The following is a 22,523-nucleotide window of genomic DNA, read 5'->3' on the forward strand; positions in this document are numbered from 1 at the left end:
GTCATGGGACCTACCACTAAGCCATCTAATCTGTATACATGGTAAGTGGTCATTAGACTACACCTTATACTATAGACATTTTACAGTACAGACCATAAATGGGATAGTCACTTTGTGTACATATGTACAGTACATTGTAATGTAGTGTAATGTGTGAATCAACATATACAAGTCTACATATGTATAAGTGTTACAAATTAATACTAAATAATATCTATATATATATATATATATATATATATATATATATATATATATATATATATATATATATATATATATGTATATGTATATAGTCACTGATGTGTGCACATAGACATATGTGTATATATATATATATATATATATATATATATATATATATATATATGTGTGTGTGTGTGTGTGTGTGTGTGTGTGTGTGTGTGTGTGTGTGTGTGTGTGTGTACAGTAACATATATAGCCATATACATATATACATATAAACATCTATGAACACACTTTGTGACACAGAATCATTCCAAATGGATAGAAGCGTACGCAAAACACATGCAGCTCTGGTATTATAACTATTAATATTAACCTAATTCCCCATAGAAGCAATGGTTGCTGTGTATGTGGAGATTGGTGTGGGGGAGGACCACTGGCTAATGGAATATGCATCAAGGAGGGCCTGTGTCAGATGTTCATTACGTGAACTGGAGGGGTACACATGGAGTATGGGCACATGTAAAAAGGACACAAAACAAGAACCATTCTCATTCATAATACACCCTGTCAGGTCACATTGCAACACTGACTTCAACAAACAAATGAACATTAACAGGTATCATACATATGTACACCAACTGACTTACACATTTGTTTGCAGTAGTGAGGAATGGCTGTAGTACACTGTACATACTAAAGACCATAAAAGTTGTACATATCTCAGATGCCTCAGTGGTAAAGCCAGTGACTGTGGTGTTCATGGTCCCAGTTTCAAGACCTGCAGGAGCTGTTACATCATTTTGAGGTCCCAAATAAGGAATGTTGGAAGCAGGGTGATTAAAGCACTTTTAAGCAGTCTTTAGCGGGTTATTGCACCAGTAAGTGCCAGTAAGCGCCACTTAAACATGACTACACGGATAAGCGTCACACAGGTTTAACCTTTGCTGAACATCGCGCAGATCATGGGCAAAGCCGCTCACAACTGCTGAAATGTGCATTAATCACTCTTGCACTACCAGTGCCTGCTCTGAGAGGTAAAATGACCACTGCCAGGATTAGAGCATGCAGCCATGTACACAATCTTCACAATAACCCACCACTAAGCTACCTGAGATGTACCAATGGCAGTTGTGTATTCTGACAGGTTAAAACACAAAAGGGAGGATTGTGTGGAAATAGGACAAACCGCTATGTACCCAATGAAAGGTGTATGCTATCTCTCTCTCTCTCTCTCTCTATATATATATATATATATATATATATATATATATATATATATATATATATATTAATCAACATATAGAGAGAGAGAGGGAGAGAGAGAGATCTATGTCGACATATAGGGATATACATATATATGTAGATATATAGATAGGTTAACAACATCTACACAACCATGGAGGTACATATAAACGGGATACCTACCAAATACTGAATGCTTGACATACCAACGCGCGTAATCGTGAGGCTTAAAGACCGAAAGACCACAGTACCAAAACACCAGAAGCGCAAGTTTTAAAATCCGGATGTTAAGGGACTTTTAGTTAGTGCTTCTGGTGTTGTGGTTCAGGTAGGTTACTGTGTGTAAGTGTGTTTCTGAGGACTTTAGTGTGTGTAAATGTGTGTTCTGAGTGTGTTGTGTGTTTCTGAGGGACTGTATTGTGTGGGTGTGGGTTTGCTTTGTGTGTCTGTTTGTGTGATCTTGGAGGTAGAATATTAAAGTAGGGGGGTGTGGGGGGTGCAGGCACCCACATGGGGGGGGTGTAGGGGGGCTTGCCACCTGCTCATACGTAGTGTAGGATTGTTTGTTTGGATGTGGTGGGTAGCAGTGTGTCTGTGTGTGCATTTGTGTGTTCTGTGTTTGTGTTACTTTCGCAAGTTTGACTGTCGCAAGTTTGGATATTCAGTAATGTGAGGTTTGGGAGTCTGGGCCCGGTACTGTGGGCGTCAGAATTGTGTGCATTTGGGATTCCGTAGGTATCCCATATACAGCAGTTGAAGTGTTCATATATGAGTATAACATGTACCATAGCAATCACACATTCCGCCACAATCAAACTATATGAACAAAGGCTATGGAGAGTATATGCCTATACACTATTACAAATATGTGCTATGGACATGAGCCAAAGAGGGTCAGTCACCAACACAACTCCAATGACTGCAAATACCTATGACAGAAATACACAGACAGCTTTCATGTAGCAACACTTTATTACATTCCGATGTATTGCCTAAAGTATTCAAGGACTAACATCACCTGCATGCTATACAGGAACCATTTAGCAGTGCCTTAATGAATCAGCCTGCAATTGCCATAGTATTCGTCCACTAAAGGATAGGTGTTCAAATAGGGAAGGAACCCTCACACACATATCGAATATGTATAAAATGTCTGTCACCCATCTACCTGTCAAGGTTTCTCTTCAAGAGTGCTAGTGAGGGGCCCTACCTGATGTACATTGGAATCATGTTCCAAAGCATGGGGAGTCTCCGGGTCAGGAATCTATCCCTCCAGCATGTCCTAGTTATTGTTGTGGTTAGGTTTATATCCCTAGAGCATGTGGCTCTCAGGGGCTTTTGTTTAGGTGGAGCATAAACATCAATACTGGGTTGGACATGGGCCTTGTATGTCAAGCAGAGATCACCCCTGAGTATGCGATATGCAACTGAGTACAGCTGGAGTTTCTTTAGTTGGGCTGCATAGGTCATCTGTTTGAGGTTAGTAATCCTCTTGGTATAGTACTTTTGTGGTCTTTCAAGCTGTTGCAGTTGTCTTGTAAGGTACATCCCAAATGGGGTGCTGTATTCTTTAATGGGTCTAATAAGTCATGAGTAGACAGGCACAATGGCCTCCTTTGTTCTGGATGCGAACCCATTTGAGATTAGGGGGGCCACGTAGAAGGATATTCTAACCACCTTGGCAATATGGTTATCAAAGGAGAAATTGCTATCTACTTGGGTTCCCAGATCCCTTATTACCTTTTCTGTATGTAGGGGACTACCACCTATGTGGTAGTTTGCGGGTAATTAGTTTTATCCAAAGGGGATGACTATGCATTTTTTGGTATTCAGCTTGAGGCCATGATATTGACAACAGGCATCCATCTCAGTGAGACCCTACTGGCGGGTGTCTGTATCAGCTGGTGAACCAATTGTGGCCCCTAGTTTGCAGTTGTCTGAAAACCTTTTCAGCCAAAGTCCTCCTGTGCTTGCCTGTACCTCAGAAAAGTATATACCGAACATGAGGGGTCCTCGGACTGAGCCCTGGGGGTTGCCACGTGTAACTGGTTTACAGTCGGACCTAGGGTCTACAACACTCACTGTGTGGGTTCCGTCCATGAGCCACTTTGTAAACCATCTTGTGACGTAGGTGTTAATGTTCAGGTGGATGGGTATGTCGATAATACCAGAATGGAGAATGGTGTTGAAAGCCTTTGAGAAGTCAAGGTAGGCTGTGTGAACCTCCTTACCCTCATCTAATGCCTTGGTAACTGTCTCAAAGAAGTCAACTAGGAAGAGGAGGCATCGTCTGCCCTTAACAAAGCCAAACTGGGTGGGGTCAAAGGTTTGGAGGTACCCAATATCTCTGTGAATGAGATCCATGATGATGTGCTCCATAGCCTTGCAGACCAGGCTAGTCAGGCTTATAGGGCAATAGTTCCCATGGTCCATTGTGGTGCCACCTTTGTGGTGTGGGATAACTGTTGCTGTGTGCCATTCAGTGGGCACAAAGCCTGATGTGAGGTTATTATTGAACATGGTTCTTAAGTGGGGAGCCAGTTCATTCTGAAGTTCATGTAAAATGCAGCCTGGGATTTTGTCAGGGCCCATGGATGCTGTGTTTTTGACTTTAGAGAGTGCAGCTTTTACCTGCATACTTGTGATTACAGGGACTCTGCATTCTTCCTGTACAGATATGGGCCCTTTAGGGGGTGAGAGGGAGGTAAAGTTAGCACTGAACCTATCTGCCAGGATGTTGGCAATATCAGTTGGTTCTGTAATTTTTGTGCCTTTGTGCTGTAACTCAGAGCAGATCTGGGTGTTGCCATCAAGATTCTTGACATAGCTATAGAATGCTTTGTGGCTGCATGTGGAATTAGTGGTGAATTTTTTCGTAGCTAGCTTTGGAGGATCTTATAAGGGATCTCAGCTTTTACTGAGGCTGACCAGGAAGCTCCTCCACTCATGAGATCTTACTCTCTTTTCCAGCAGTTTCTTTCTTCTGTTGTACAGTTTGTTTATGGCAGGGGACCACCAGATTGGCTTTTTTTTGGAGGATAGCGTCTTGGTTCTGTTTGGGATAACACAATCCATGCACTCATATAAGTGCTTATAGAGTACATTTGTATAGGATTCAGCAGTTGTAACTGTATTGTCCATCTGCATGGGTGTCATGAAGTTCACCACATCTGCCTTAAGAAGCATGAAGTTGGCTTTGGAGAAATATTTTATTGTAGTTTCCTTAATGGGGGGTGGGGCGGGATGTGGATATCAAGGGTGATTAGCTTATGGTCGGATCAGACCAACAAGGAGTTGACTTCAAGTGTGGAACACCGGTCACTCGTGTTGGTAATGACTAGGTCTAGGATATTGTTGCTCCTGGTGGGGTTGTGGATAAGTTGATCCAGGGCATTGGAGTTTATGAATTCCAGAAAGCGTTGAGCTAATGAGTTGGTACACAAGTAGTTTTCCCAGTTAATGGTGGGGTAGTTGAAGTCACCCATTATTAGGGGGTTTGGTTGAACCCTAATATTTTCCAGTACATCAAGAAAAGAGGACTGGGAATCCTGGGGCATGGTGGGGGATCTGTAGCAAGCTACAATTTGGATTGCAGTTTTGCCCAGAGTTAGTTGCACTTGGATAATCTCAGATGCGTTGTGCTGAGCAACTAGCCTGGAGATGTGGATATCCTTAGTGAATATGGACACACCTCCGCCTTTGGTGTTTCAGTCCAGGTTACATGGCCAAAAAGTGTGGTATGAGTTATAGTCTGGTAGTGCAGGGGTGCTCTCTGGAGCCTTGAACCAGGTCTCAGTCAATGCACAGATATCGATGTTCTCCATTTTAAGGAATGCCTCGAGTGAGTGCATTTTGAGATTTAGACTTCTAACATTGAATTGCATTACCCCCAGGTTTTGCTTACCTGTTCCTGTTATGGTAGTGAATTTGTTATTTGAAGCTTGCCTAAAAAAGGTACTATAGGGGCAGCAAGAGCCTTAGCCAGTATCCAGAATCCCAGGGGCGACAGGTGCAGGTTATCTGTGGCAAAGCATCGTGATCTGTCAACCATGTCATCCCAAGCAGACAGATACTGGATCCCCTTAGAATGACACCAGAAGCTTAACCAATTGTTGAAGTCAATCATTTTGTCCTTGTACTGCAGTATCATTCTGAGTGATGGCAGAATGCTACTCAGGGCTAGGGTCATACCAGCCAGGGCGACAAGATCGGAGAGCTCTTCCATGTCTCTTTTCATGTAGTCCAGGGAGGTATGTCTCAGGTCATTCACACCAACATGGACAATGACAGAGTCATATTTGTACTTGTTGTGGAGTGACCTGAGTGCATGGATTATGTGGTGGATCCTGGCATCCAACAGGCTGCTGACAGTAACCTTCTCCTTGTTTAGCCTGGTGAGTGGTACATCAGTGTGCCTGTCTATAGAGTCACCTATGACTAGTGTATTGGGCACATTGTTTTGCCTTATTGGCTGTGGTTGAGTGGCACACTGAGTCTGTGGGCTATGTGTCATTTGGGTTGTGTTGGGGGATGGAGGTTGCTTGCATTTCTGCTTTGAAGGTCTCTGTTGCTTAGACAGATTATTATTGAGAGCCTCCGTGAATGTTTTTGTGTTACAATGTGTGGATTTTGGTGGTGTAGATTTAGTGACACTATATGATGCGTGTGGTGTGGTGCAAATGTTTACCTTCTCCTCATGACTGTAAAGTTCAGTCTTGTTGGAGAGAGCTTTACCTCCAGTTTGGCTAGATAAGTGCATTTCTCACAGGTTGTAGTGTTGGGTGGTAGGAGGAGAGGGTTGTCTGTGTACATGAGGCAATTTCCACATTGCCTCAAGATGCCCAGATTCATCAGATAGACAGGTGAGAACACTGGGAGCTGACCCTTGGACATGACTGAATATAAAACTATTTTCCTCTAGATAAGTGAGGAAAGTGAGTACAAGATCTGTTTTTCTCTAAGCAAGTGAAAAAAGTAAGTACAAAAACTGTTTACCTCTAGGTAATGAGGAAGACTGAGTGTTATAGTAATTAGTAGCTTATTTAGTGCTTACAAGTTCTGAACAAGTGCCGAGCATGAATAAGCAATCCAGATAGGGTCTTGGATAACATAAACACACTATCCCCCCAACAGGTACAGAATCATATATCCATGTACACTACAGAGCCCCTGTAACCACAACTATGCAGGTACAAGCTGCACTCAGGCTGCATGGGACCTGTCCACATCCCAGGTTGTATCATACACATAATGCAAAACAATTTGCTCTCCACATACACATCATGTAAAACATAGCTTCATGTTAGGCTGTGTATACACTGAATGGTGCACACCAACAGTTATCACAACCCACAAAGGGCGAGACACCACTGATAATGGGAAGTACTGCACTTCTACCCTGCTGAGTCTGGTCTGAAAGGCCATGCACCTTGATCAGCTTATTTGATGTCAGCAGTAAAGATATAAGTGACAGTAAGGTTGATTTCACACACCATATAATAACCTTGCCAGGTCATAGGACATCATCACCCATACTGTGTTCCACCTACACTCAGTATACTTGATGTACATTCCTATGTCACAGGAGTGTTTTGCAACTGGACTGCTGGTAGAACCAACACTATAGAAGGTGTCTGAATAATACATGCACATCGCACCAGTGCCAGCTACAATAAGGCAGGGTTAATTCATTGTACTCCCCCCCATTGTAGTCTATACCACACAGACTAACAGAAGGCATCTGCCTATTGAAGTATGCAAATGACTATGACCTAGGAGCAATAGCTGACTCAACGAGTGTTGCAGACAACATACAGAAGGGGCTTTGTGGGTGAGGTGTGTTACATATGGCCACAATCTAAGAGCTACATATTGCATTGTCACCATTATGTTAATAACCCTGTATCCATGAACTACCACCTAGGCAGCGGTCAACATAATGGACATTGTGCGTAAGGGATACAGCTGGGCAGTTGTCTTTCCTGTGATAGTAACATCACCACACATGTCAGGTAGTCGTAAGTGACAACCCTAATCATGACAGGGTGCCATCCATGAATATAGAGATCATTGTTCAGCCATACTCAACACTCAAGTGACCCATATCAGATCATATATTTCCTTTAAGGGGTATTGGCCATTTTCAGATGGCCTACACCAGCCTTCCCAATCCTCATTTCCACTATGTAGCATGATGCCTTCCCTGAATAAAGCCATGTCCAACCCAGTGATGTTAGACATGCTACACGTACACATCCTGATCTCAAACACATACTTCATGGACATCCACCTTCCTAGTACAAGGATTACCACATGCTGGACTTTACATACTCCTGCCATACTATACATCCCTGTCCAGCAAAGCTGCACATTGCCCCTCTTTCAGACATAGTGTGATGACCGCATGGTAAATATATCATTAACCCTGTGAATCAGTTATGTGGCACTGCTTGACCTGGCCCCAGAAACCCGCCTGTCAGCTACAGCTAGATAACATTTCATCCTAGGCTCATATATGGCCCAGGGCATATAGCCTACTAGTTGACTTTGACCATACATACTATAGTTGATATCCATCCCTGCAAATGCCATCTGACTAGCCAGTGTCCCATATGTATCACATGTGCAACACAGGTGATACATGGCAGGATGTTGAACTGCTGTACAGTGCTGTGTAGATGTATATGGCAAAACACATACATGTAAAACCTTTAGTGAGCAAGTCTGCAGGGTCACAGGTCATGTCCATCAAGGCAGTGTAAGTTTTTATATGTGACATATACACAGCATCAAGGTTGACTGCATTAATGTGGACACATCCAGCCATGTGCTGATAGGTAGGAACACCAGTACAGGCAAACAGACATGTCCACACCAAGACAGCATTCCACATGGAGTATGAGCAATGTAATCAGGTGACACACACATATATATGGTGATAATATCCAATCACCATTGAGTGTCAAATGTGTATGACACAAACATGTCAGTGATGTCAGTGTCATGTAGATTTACAAAGAAAACTATTTAATCGTAATAAATGTGATACACATGTATGTTCAGCTGTAGCTTTGTACGTCTCTGTGAGTTACTGTGACCTGTCTCCATTATTATGTCTCCCAGGTAAGCCACTTGCAAGGCTGCCACTTTATACCCACTTAGAGGATGAGGCCTCATCCCATACCTACTTGATAATCATCATGTTCTGTTCAGCCATGTGCCACAGGATGCAAAACAGCGGGATACCCTGTGGCAGGAACTTCACAGGAGGGTTAATGATGTGGGTGGCCACAACCGCACATACCAGCAGGTGCGCAGACACTGTACAGACCTAATTAGAAGGGCAAAACAGCATTCAAATGCAATCGCCAGGAAACAAGGTGCAAAAGGTGGTGAGCCACCAATCCAGACCCCACTCACACATACCGAGGAGCTACTGGCCAACCTGGGGACACCTGCAGAACAACATCCACAAGCCTTAGCTGATATCATGGAGGTGGGTGTCTCTCAACCACCAAGCCTGGAGTTGCCTGGTAAGTCACTACTGCACATATAAAAACTATATTCCATATAGTTGCATGTGTCACTGCACAATATGTAATGTAACATCATATGCAAGGCATGTATACACACATGCTGCGTACTATAGTATGATACTCTGTGTATGCACACATGTGCATACTCCATAGTATAGTCTATTGTACTGGTGTATGTGTTAACATACACATTGCACGCTGTAGCTATCATACAGGTGTGGATAATGATCATACTGCTGTGTCATTCCTATTTAGGTACTGCTGGCATTCCGCTGCAACAGCAGCCTGTTGCAGGTGAGACTGTTATTATTTATCAGGCATGTTAATGCACAGATCTATCTGCCATGTGGCCATTTATCACATTTACACATAATGTATGGTCCTGTCACAATATACAGGTCGGACCTACAATGCATCACAATGGCTACCCATGTGCAATACTTGCAAACTATGTGAAACAACAACATAAAACCACACAAACTGTCATTGCCAGATGTGTGGACAGCTGTGCATACAATGGTGGAGGTGTTGTTCACTGTAGGGACATGTACTACAGATCAGAACTACACATGCGGGAAATACAAACAGTACTACACAGTGAGCTGGAGTATGGCCAGCCCACATGATTCACAGGTGTGGATTATACCCCTGCTATGAATGTCACACAATGTTATGTGCTATTTGACATGTCCATGACATCTAGTGGGCTAGCTGCAACACTGCCTAACTATCCTGAAAAACATATCCCACATACCAAACATACCACCCTTTGTCTGCATAATCCTGTCATCAGTGGAGCATATGACATCTATGGGTGTATGTTATATGGGACAAAACAGACATGTGAAATAGACGCCTGTCACAACCATTTGGCCAACACATGTTCACACATGGCCATGGAGGATGGCCAGAGACATGAAGCAACACACCCAGTAGACATGATGTGCTTGTGTGTACACCCTGTCATACATTGGCTCACATGATCCAACTATGGCCTTTGTGTAATGGTTATATTGCAGATGTGGAACACTAGGCATCCTACAGGCCTGTGCACATCTTGTGTAGGCGTGACATCAATCCATCACATAAGATGTGTTGAACATCTTGAGTGTGTCACGACATGACAGCAGTCACCTGTACAGTATCCACATACATAGACAGACAACCACGTCAGCCCGCAGATACAGTACATTCCCCTTGTTGGTAACAGACATCACTGTCATCCTTGCTCCTCGTGTGTGTGTGTGTGTGTGTGTGTGAGTGTGTAGTACACAGATGTCATGTGGGACATGGTGTACCGATGAGTTTGCCATGTATGTCCATAGTTTCCAGGCAGCAGCAATACGGTTGCAGATGTGCAGGGGTGTCATCTGTATACCCTTCAGTGACCTGTGTCACACATTCCACATCATGGTTTAGTGTGTATACACCTCAGTGACGTGTGTCACATTCCACAGTATATATGTATTGTATCTGAACACAGTCATGGCTATGAACTGTGTCTGTAACTCACACTGTATAGCAATAGAGATGCCACATGATTCCCTGCAATGGCCATGCACATCAGCTAAATGTGCACTATATCTGTAGGGCGGACAGACAACACTGTGTCAGCGGAAGGTCCATGTTAGTATAACACATCCCTGCATTGGGACACCATTACTCCACTGTATATTTGACAGGACACCATTGTGTTAAACATGTATGCATGTCATTGCACACGTCAGCAGATCACATCATACTACATGTGATTGTCAAGATCATATGCCACACATCAGGCAGGTGTACAGTTAACCTGTGCTGGTCTACATGGTGTAACTCAGGGATGTATGCTAACTACTACTATGATTGTGTAATGTGCATGCCTTCTGCTATGACACATGCATGCTGTTGTGTGCAACCCAGGGATGTATGATAACTACCACTATTATTGTCTGAGCTGCATGCCATCTGCCATATCACATGCATGTTGCATGCCTTCTGTCATATCACATGCATGTTGGGTGCCATAGCGTGTGTCTGTGTGTGTGTCTCTGTGTGTCTATTGTATAGATTGCAATCTACAGTTCTTGTCTGCCCCTCACAGGTGTTGATGTAGGTACGGTCTCCTCCTACAGTCCATCTGATGTTAGTGTCCCCACAGAATCTAGCAGTGATGATGAACATATGATTGAGGCACAGGCAGGGTTGTCAGGGGCTAAATCTGTGCTATTGGTTGCCATTCCACCTATATCCCCCTCATCCCTGCACACAGTTTTCATGCCAACACATACCCCATCACCAATGGCCATAGAGGAAAGACAGTTGGCATGTGGTAGCTTGGAACAGGAAAGTGTGGAGGCTACGGAATGTGTGCCTGCACAACATGGTGTCAGCCAACTAACTGGTGATGCCCCACATAGGCATGTAGCCAGTGCTGCTCGTAGGAGGACCTCTGGCCAACATGTACCTGCAAGACAGAGTGCAGCAGCTGGTGTCACCAGATGCATGTTTCAGGCTGTAATGGAGACACAGGCATGTGTTGAATGGCACAACAGAGAAGGTCAGAGGCTTCAGAGGGCTGCTGTCCATTCTTTAAACAACAACATCCAGGTGAAGGCAAATGCTCAACAGCAGCTTGCTGAAGTTTTGGATAGACGATTGGGTGACATGATTGGAGTCCTTGACCATGGCATGACAATCTGCGTGTGTGAGATGTCTGTGCTGGAACATCTGGTAGGAATTGAGGTGTTGGGAATGTGGATGTAGGCCAGCTACATTACCTTTTGCAGGTCTACATGAATGAATTACATCACATGCTCGCTCCCATAGAGGCGGTAGTAGCAGCAGTGCAGCTGGTGCTGTGCTATCCACATCAGGACACAGCAGGCCACGTGCACATGGCCCTGGATGGTCCCAGCAGGGACATGGTTCCACTGGACATGTGTCATCAGACAGTACCCAATCTGCACCTCTGCCTGGTAGTGCCCGTGCAACCCCTGACCAGCACAGGTCACGTGGCTGTGGCCGGACACCGTAAACTGTAAAACCTGGCCTGTACAGTTTGCAGCTGTCAATGATACCCCTGTGTAGGCCAGACACATGCCAGAACTGTGTGCATACATACATGCACACACCGGAAACATATGTAGGGCACCGCGACACATGCATGCATAACATCCACACACGCCCAATGAGATCAAAGGCCCTAACCCACACACATGATGTCATCCAATGGTGCAGCCTAGGCCTCTGGCAAACATTATCATCCTGTGCATATGATGATGTCTGTGCCGCATCCCTGTCATCCACACCATCGGTTCAGGGGCATGCTCATATGGTCTGATGCACAGGGTGAACAGACTAGGAAGATATTTGTAGATTACAATTGCTGTGTACTGTTGACAGGCAGCAGACATACCATGAAGTACAGGTTTAGAATTCCTTTTGTACTGTTAACAGTATGTGTCATGTGTAACAACAGTAACTGCATGTTGGTCTTGATGTTCTTCCTTCCTCCTTCAAGTCTAATTGTATGTGCCGGTGGATGTCAGTGTTTGCAGTTAGTGCCCCATATGTAAATGTGGACTACTCACAGATATGTATGAAAATACCAGAATGCACCTTGTAGTTTCCACATCACAGTTAGAAAGTCCCACGTTCCAAACACGTCTACTGATCTACTAATCCAAGAGCATGATAGCTGTGTATTAAGCTACTGTGGCTGGAGACGTGACATCCATACTGGGTGACATCACAGGTACAGTTACATGGAGTGGAGAGGTAAGAGAGTGGTCTAGCTGATGACAAGGGTAGAGGCCAGTGGAAAGCATGATGCCTCATTGGGAAGCAGTAATACACGTTCTCATGACAGGATGTGAACACACAAATACACCCACACACTCAGGTATTCACACACATGTATTCAGAGACACAGTAACACACCCACACACTCACAGATTCACCAACACAGTAACACACACACACACACACACACACACACACACACACACACACACACACACACACACACACACACACACACACAGTTGCTAGTGTTGAGGTGAGGATCCCTGCCTATGTGCAAATCATCATTACAGTACTGTGCACTTACATGATGCACCACAGAGATTACACGTGTACAGGTAGTCAAAATGGCCTAAGATCGAGGACATCAACAGGGATAGTAGATTGCATCGCCTGGATGGGGGAGGGGTCTTATCAGTTAACTATGGTAGCATACATCCTCACTCCATGGACCAGACAGCCATACATACATACACACACACACACACACACACACACACACACACACACACACACACACACACACACACACACACACTGTGGCATTCACTATTGAATGCACCTATGTCACGCACATACAGATACCTCACATGTGTCAGATACACAACCCTGCCTATGTCCTGGTCTCTACAGTGCAGTCTGTACAGATGTCTACAACAAAATAGAGGAGAGTGAGTAACAATTGAGATGTATTCTCCATCATACATGACATATATGGACACACATGCAACTACACATGCCAGTACTGTGAATCAAACACCTGCCTATCTCATGATACGTATGACAGACTTACAGCAGTATTGCATACATTACAAAGTGAACTGACACTTCCTTTGGCAACTGTGCTGATATATGCACAATATATGCACACGGGAGGTCTTAACTGTTACAAGTGTCAAGTGATTTACCTTCGGTGTCACCCTGACCGCTGTCTAAGTTGTGTGTGTTCCCCTTCAATTAACAAAATCATAGCTTAACGGTTACACAGTTTATTGTAGGACTGCTTATGACACACCTGTGAGCTGTCCTCAGCAAACATCCATCTGCAAAGATGCCCCACCACGTAGTTATGTCCACACATCTGTCCATACCCGAAGTACATCTTACCGTACTTTCAGCATATCACCATATACAGTTGGCAATGTTGAGGCTGCATTGCAGCTGCATAATGTACTAAGACATACGTCACCTGCAAACATCAGCAACTGCATACGCATGGTATCTGAATGCACATCACTACATGTACATGTGTGTAGGTCCTACATGCCTGTCATTTGGGCATGTTTGAAGGCATTGCATTTGGTGGACATGTGTAATGACATACATAACACATGGACTGTTGTAGGATATGATAGGTGTCATGGGTGACCAGTACAGAGGGAATGTTACCGCTGCCAACATTGATATCACACCTTATGTACTGTTAGCATTCAGCAGCCATGGACCTACCTTCCATGTACATGTGTGTAATGGCTGTAGACCCCTGTCTGCCAAAGGACAACAACAGCTATGCTATTTGCGTATATGTTTTATGTGTGTGGCATGTACATATCCAGGGAAGGTACAAGTATGTCATATCCAAACATGAGGGTGTTTACTGGTATACAGCAACAGTCATCTGTTAATGCTGTAAATAACCGAGGGCCTCTGGTATGTGCACAGCTGACCTGGTTGCAAACAGTAGTATCATTGCATTGCATAACACATGATGCAACTGTGTCAGTACATGGGTACTCTGCACAGTTGATGTAGAGCTAGGTACAGTCCACTGTTCAAAGGTCACATGGTGTTGTACTATTATATGTCCTACTACATGTATGGATGTGTGTTGGTGATCCAAGGGCATGCTGGTGTCTGAAGGTTACATCCTAGAATGCAGCTTTTGACACTGTGACCTGCACCTGACTCATCTGTGATGCCTTTTGTAGGAGTACTGGTCAGTACATGTGAGTGGCCATTATGTATGTGGGGACACCACCACCTGGAGTGGTCCGTACCTGTGTTATGGCCCACATGTCTGGTTCTGAGGTATATGGTGGTAGTGCTATTGTGCACTACAGAGCCTTCAGCCAGATGTTCCTCATTGCACAGATGTCTGTATTCCCCACTGTTGGATCTACAGTGAGCAGCTGTAATTATGAGCGCTACACATCTAGCACTGGTTAGCATAAGCATACAATGCAGCTGTCCTCTAGGTGTCAGGGTGTTATCCTGTGTTTAGGACATTTGCCTTGGAGTGGCACTATAAGAGCGAATGTGACCTAGGTATTATCCCCACTCCCTTGAATCATGGATGCATGTGATATGTGACAAAGGCCTGTCTACTTTCAGTCATTTCATCCCAGAAAGACACACACTGGACAACCTGGTAATTACAGCAGGACATTGGCTCATTATGTTGGTCAAGCAGTTGCCACTCCTAGCAAGACATCACTGTGAGTGGTAGTATTGTGCATGGTATAGAATGGTACATCTAAGGTGACGGACAGCAGCAGATATTGTGTAGATGACCAGTGTCAGATATATGTAGTGCAGCGTTCCTGCTAACAATGACAACTACTAATACTGGAGTCCATTACAATGTGTTCTTTACATCTAACTGTAATAGCATGGCCACTGTGGCCTTCCATGTTTAGAATCAGAGTGCATCTCAAACAGTCCTGTGCTACTAAGTGTATGCCCAGTATAACCTTGTGTAGTTGGAGACATAGTGCATTCCAAACAGCGCTGCACTACTAAATGTGTGAGCATGCCCAGTGACACCTTATGTCGGTTATGTGCCTCTGTGTATGGGCATGGTCATTATAACCCTGTATAGTGGTAGTAGTCGTCCATTCCACAGATGGGCATACACCAGGTCAGGATGAATTCCAACTTTAAACACACAGGTTCACAGGTATGTACAGCTTAACTGCCAGCATCCCTGTTGATGTCTGCATTTCTAGAAGGTCATAATGACAGCCTTGAAATGTGTAGTCTCTGTGGCGTGACTCATAACTATGCACTATTGTAATAGTTATCTGTAGATTGTATGTGTGTGGCATGTACATGTGATCTGTAGGTGTTCTGATCCCATCACTTGTATGTGTGTGTGTCTCTGTCTGCCTGAGGACAGAATAATGCTTTTAGACTACTCACACTCCATACAATCCCTATACCCAACTTTGGCAAGGCTGATGATGTCACCCACCTAGAAATACACCTCGGGGAGTACTCTGACCCAATAATCTTGGTAGCACGTTCTGCAACTACGTAATGCTGTTGTGTGATAAAGTCATTAAGATGGTGTTCTAATCCCAGACTTGCCAACTGTGTGTGTGTGTGTCTCAGTCTGCCTGAGGACAGAATAATGCTTTTAGACTGCTCAAACTCCATATAATTCCTATACCCAACTTTGGCAAGGCTGATGATGTCACCCACCTAGAAATACACCTCTGGGAGTGCTGTGACCCAGTAATCTTGGTAGCGCATTCTGTAACTGCGTAATGCTGTAGTGTGTTAAAGTAGTTAGGTCGATGTTCTAATCCTAGACTTGCCAAGTGTGTGTGTGTGTGTGTCTCTGTCTGCCTGAGGACAGAGTAATGCTTTTAGACTGCTCACACTCCATACAATTCCTATACCCAACCTAGGCAAGGCTGATGATGTGACCCATCTAGAAATACACCTCTGGGAGTGCTATGACCCAGTAATATCGGTAGCGTGTTCTGTAACTGCGTAATGCTGTAGTGTGATAAAGCAGTTAGGTTGGTGTTCTTATCCCAGACTTGCCACATGTGTGTGTATGTCTCCATCTGCCTGAGGACAGAATAATGCTTTTAGACTACTCGCACTCCAACCCAACTTTGGCAAGGCTGATGATGTCACCCACCTAGAAATACACCTCTAGGAGTGCTATGACCCACTAATCTCAGTAGCACATTCTGTAACTGTGTAACACTGTAGTGTGATAATGTAGTTAGGTCGGTGCTCTAATCCCAGACTTGACAACTGTGTGTGTGTCTGTCTGCCTGACTGCGTAAGACAAGTACAATGCTTTGTAGAGTATGCACTCTTTGTACCACTCACATGACCACCTGTTGTCACCCACCTAGGAATACACCTCTAGGAGTACTGTATCCCAGCATTTGCTGTAGCGTGTGCCCGAAATGCATGTTGCTGCAGTGTGATACAGTAGGTAGAGGTTTGAATACAGGACATGGCAAGTGTGTGTGTTTGGCTGTCAGAGCCTGTGTGGAGGTGGCTGTAAGTATCTAAACACTGGACATGTTGGGGAGTGGATTTTGTAGTTTTCCTATATGGTGTCCGTCTTATGACACATTGGCCACCTCACGAGGAGTACAGATGTCAGTCAGCCATGGAACTGTATTGGCAAGTCATACCCTTACATCAGGCAAAAGGCCTGGTGAAATATGCAACCCTACTAATACAAGGTATATATACTGCACCCATGTGTCATACACAAACACACTTGCCTAGGATAGCCCGCTATGTTGCTAGTACCATGCACATTGATGACAGATAGTAGGCATGGTGTGATTGCAGTGGGCTGCAGAGGACATGGCACCTTGTACAGTGGTACAATAGGCGCATAATTGCAGACAATGTGCCTTCACTATGTTCCCCACTAGATGCCTGCAACATATGTGGTGCCATCAAATGTGATCCACAGAGGCCATGCAATGTCGTATACATGTGCCCTGTATGGACCAATGCCACTGAGACCAGGGAATACCTGTATCATGTTATCAATGCAGGTACAGGGTTGACCAGCTGACTATAAGCAGGTTTCACCACACCAGGTCAGTATTGGCATATGGGGAGATAACAGTCTGTGTACACAACATGCGCCTGCCAAACCAGGTACACCTGTACATGTCACTGTACAGTATTGTGGGACATGCACATCCCAGGCAATGCCATGTGAAGGACTATCAAACATAGACATGGCATGCATTGCAAAGCTATGGCCATACACAATGGTAACCAGGATGTCAGGGCAGTTCATGCAGTACCCATCTGTGTGGGACATTGCAGACACTACACCCCTGTACCACACTGCACACCATTGTTGGGTGGCACGATGCCAAGGATTACCCCTCACCCAGCCTAGTACAGCCATCTTGCACAGCCAATCACTACACACCCATGCATACATGCATGTCAGAACTGTCACCTTGTGTTTGCATGTGGGATATGATGCTCCCAACCATAGTCACTCCCAGTATAACCCTCATTGGCATGCCAACAGATGTCAAACACTTTCACATGCCCTAGCCCATAGAACCTTCAGATATCCCCTGTGGTGCATGTAGTCATGTGGATTACTGCAGTGTGGCAAACTAAGTAGTTAGCGTGTGTATTTGTGGCCCTGGCAAAGAGTGTCAATGTGAGTCCATTAGAGAGTGTGGATGTGGTGACAATTGCATCTGTTCACATGGACAGCCATGTGTGCTACACCTAATGTCTGACTACTATATCTCTGTTGCAGATGTCTCTCACCTACACACATATATGTTCTTACAGCACAGCAACATGTCGGCTTTGTGGCACATGTAGTAACTTCATGCACATGTAATAGTAATGACTAGTCAGTCAGGGATTTGACCCCCTGTACTGGTAGTTGTGTGGCAGACGATGCTTAAGGTTTAGTCTCCAAGCCCTTCTCTGGTGTACTTTGTCTGTCCCTCTCACACACTCTCTGGTGGATGTGGACGTGTACACCTGCAAAACAGTAGCATGTGTATTGTAAGTGATGGACATGATCAGGTGATGGCCTCTGCACCTATGGCAGTCCTTCTCTAGCTGATTGCATGTGGAACAGCTGTGATGGTGTTCCCATAGCCATTCACATGATAAACACAGTGCATTATCTAGGAACATCATGTTGGTGTTTGGCCATGATAGTCACTGTGAGTGGTACCTGGCTGTGGTGTTTTGAAACAGAATTACAGATGATATCTGTATGTTCCTCAAACATCATACACAGTGGGAAATAGCCTAAAGACAGGAGGGTGATGTGCCAGACATGACTACAGCATGTAAGTGTAGCTATGCTACATTGAGACTACTGCCTGTTTAACATGTTGTGTGTGGTAATGGCTATTCTGCATGTTTTAAGAGAGACATGACAGTGCTCTGTTCATGAGGGACCCCCATCTGTAGGGCCATCTGTGGACTAGTCAGTGTGTGTAACCATTTGTTTCCTGTGTTACACACTGAACACACATCTGTGCAGAGCAGGAGCATAGTGTGAGGATTGCAGACAGTACATGGTGATAGGGATGTGTTACTGCCATTGCATCCCTGACTGGACATATGTCACATGAAACAGTGGTATGACAGACACTGTCTGGGGTTCCCAGTGACAAGCCAATAATGGGCAACTGTTCATAGCTGCAGTCACACGTCTACTACACATTGTACAGATGTCATGCAATATATATGCATGTGCTGTGCTCCCTCTGCAAATGTATACCATCTGTTGTTGTGGGTTGATGGTGATATCTATGCATACTGTTGTAGGTAATCCTGAATGCTGTTGTCTATTACTAAGCCATATCTGAGTTTAAACTGCAACACCATAGGCTGTATGGGTTGGGAGGTCCCGGCAGAACCTCCTGTTCCACGTCAGCTGACCATGGCACTGGGCACCAGCATATCTGGGGCCCAGCCTTGGACCTCAACCTTTGTTGGCTCTGTACCACCTTCTGGTGGTACCACCACTGAGGATGGGGCATGTCCCTCCTGGGAGCAGGGCCAGAAAGGAACATGTCTGCTGTCATGCAGTCCCAGACGTGGTGCTTTGGGGGCTCACTAAGGGGTTCCGATGCCAGATACGCAAGCTCAAGGGTGGAGTGTCATAGGTTCATAGATTAGTACTAGGCTAACTGCCTTTGCGAGCCATTTTAAGCCTAGCCAATTATCCCCTGTGAGATTCAAACCCTGTACCTTGTGTTTGTAAGGCAAACACCTCAACCATTAGACCATCCTCCCAACTCACATTTACAGGGTGAGGCTGCCCCTCCTGGACAGCCCCCAGCACTGCCTCCTTTGCAGCCGTTTTGGTGCAGTGGCGGCTGCCCATGGCTGAGGACCTCCGCCCCACTGTTCCCATGGGCTTGTGAATGTCGGACACCCATCCCCATCCAAGATGTATCCCCCCACATGTGTCATATACCAACCCCGTATGCAGTCTTGTCTGTGATCCTACCCAACCAATCCTCCATGGCATATCTACTCTCCTTCCCCCACATCCCACTCTCACCCTACAAAAACATAAGGCCAATCGGTTCCTAGGGCAACATCTGCCCTATACATAGCTGTCCATTTCACACATGTACCCACTGGACACATGTAACCCTTGTAATATGCATCACAACATACTCCTGTTATCCTCACCCCTGTCCCTCAGGCACACATTCCTGGTATGCACATCACTCATAAATGGTCCAGGTACACGTGAAGTGGATGACCCCATTGTATACACAACACTAGCGGTCCCTCTATGGGTACGCCATTTACCTTTATCATGATGATGATGTTGCACACAGCACCTTGCAAGAGTACTGTTCTCACATAATGATTGAACAGGTACTGGTTTGTTAATGTAAATTACTTGCACAGAGTGATGTATACGGCGAATGTACAACTGTTTGCATGTATGAATGACACATGTCTATCTGAAGAAGTCTTGATATTACACAGAACAAAACCACTACATAATACAGGCATCGCTGGTGTTTCCCTTTTCATTCATTTGTAAAGCTTTGTTGCCACATGGTATGTTCCTGATATATCTCTATATATGTATGTACCTATATGCTGGACATAAACACTCAGACATACATCTACATGATGGGATACATTCCTATACTGTTGCATGACTGCGCTGTATGATATGTTTGTGGTAATGTCCGATATATGTATATCTGCCATGGCGTATTGGTAAATCACATTAGCTGTGTGTACAGGGTTCTGGTTCCGAGCCTTGCAGAGGCCATTTATTTTGTTTCAGGGCAGAACAAGAACATTGGATATGGAGGGATTAAGGCACATTAAAGCAGCAGTGAGCAGGTGTGCATGTGTTTGTGTGGTGTTAAGTAATGCTAACCTCTGGTTACAACTTCTTACACTCGGTTAGCCTCTACATTGCTTTACCAGTGTAATACTCACATACTGGTAGCCAAACAGGCTTAAACCCACTCGCTCCTGCACTTGCAAATGCACCGACATTGGTGCTTGCATCTGACACTCTCACCCCTGGGTGAAGCGAGGACGACAATATTACCTTGTGATGACTATTACATTGGATTACATGTCCACAGTATCGGGAATGGCTGCCCATTAGGCGACGGCATGCCGTTCGACTGTACGAAATCGGCGGCCTGTCCAGTGTTTTATTCATATTATTTGTGTGTTCCTCTTACAATCTGCACCCATCTGGCTGATACATGGGAAATGAGACTCTTCAATATAGACAAGTAATTGGGTTTTGGAACCCACATCCATCAGTTGAGTCATGCTACTGCATACCTATTATTCTATCATCTTTCTAAGGTAGTCAGCGGAATATGTGCTTTCTGTCCCTATCAGACCTCTCATACGAATGAGGAAAATTGAAGACTGAATCAGGGACACTGCATAACAACATATACGAGGCGGGACAACATATGTGTAGGGCCCCTAACGCTCTGGAGAGGGCAATGTTTGGAGGTGTGTCCCGCCTCGTATATTCTCAGGCTCTCCCACCATTTAGTCTTTGAACATACCTGCCCTTGCTTGTGTAATGGTCAGAAGCCTAAACGCTCTATATAATTATTTGGTAGTCCCAGCAGGGACTACCCTCTGTCTGTGTGTAAAGTAGACTTAGCAATTCAGCTATGCTACTCCCACTGGTAATATTCTGCCTGTGGTGTGAGTAGCAGTGCTTTGCTCACTCCTGGCCAGCGTGATATGGCACATACGTTCATATGATGGTCAGCGTGTTCATATGGTCATCTGGTTTTAAGCTTGTCCTATTGGGGACCGGGACTGCCCTGTACCCATTTGAAAGTCAAACTTACCACGTGGATAAAGTTAGTTCCACTGTTAGCATCCTACCTGTGGTTAGAGACGTAGGGGGTTTGCTCACTTCTGGCCAGCTTGATATGTCAAGCCCTAGATAATATGGGTGTTCCACTGCTGTTTTCCTTCGCATTTGTTATGAATGCTTTCTTGTGCCGTGGCTTAGTAGTAAATCACATTGATTGTGATGTATAGGGTCCTGGTGTTGAGCCTGGCCGAGGTGGTTTATTGTGTTGCTGGGCAGAACAAGGGCCGTTGGACAAAGGGTGAGCACAACACTTTTCAGCAGTGGTTTTCCATTTAACGGCAGTTTCCCGTAATGCAAACACCTTCTGCATTCTTACTGTGATACATCACCCCAGTTCACATTTCAATGGTATTATATCATTATACATCATAAAATTAGCAAGATATGCTCAGATACAGATTACACGTCATAAATGGTGTGTGCTGCAGTCAAACTGGCAACATCTGCTCGATAGGCGGATGCTCTAACCACTACACTATTGCTGTCTTGCTTCATTTGCATGTATACCCATGGTTCATAGTTACCATCCTTACTCTGGGACCTGGTCTGTTCTGGACACACCACTACACGCTGCCCACTCTCCACTTCACAGGACCCATTTCATACGATTGCCTCGGCCCATGGATCCTCAGGGTTACCTACCCTTGTATTCCGAGTCTGTATACACCGCGGACAAAATG

Source organism: Protopterus annectens, chromosome 10.part0 (genome assembly GCF_019279795.1).
Source record: "Protopterus annectens isolate FY-2018-M chromosome 10.part0, PAN1.0, whole genome shotgun sequence".
Lineage (NCBI taxonomy): Eukaryota > Metazoa > Chordata > Ceratodontiformes > Protopteridae > Protopterus > Protopterus annectens.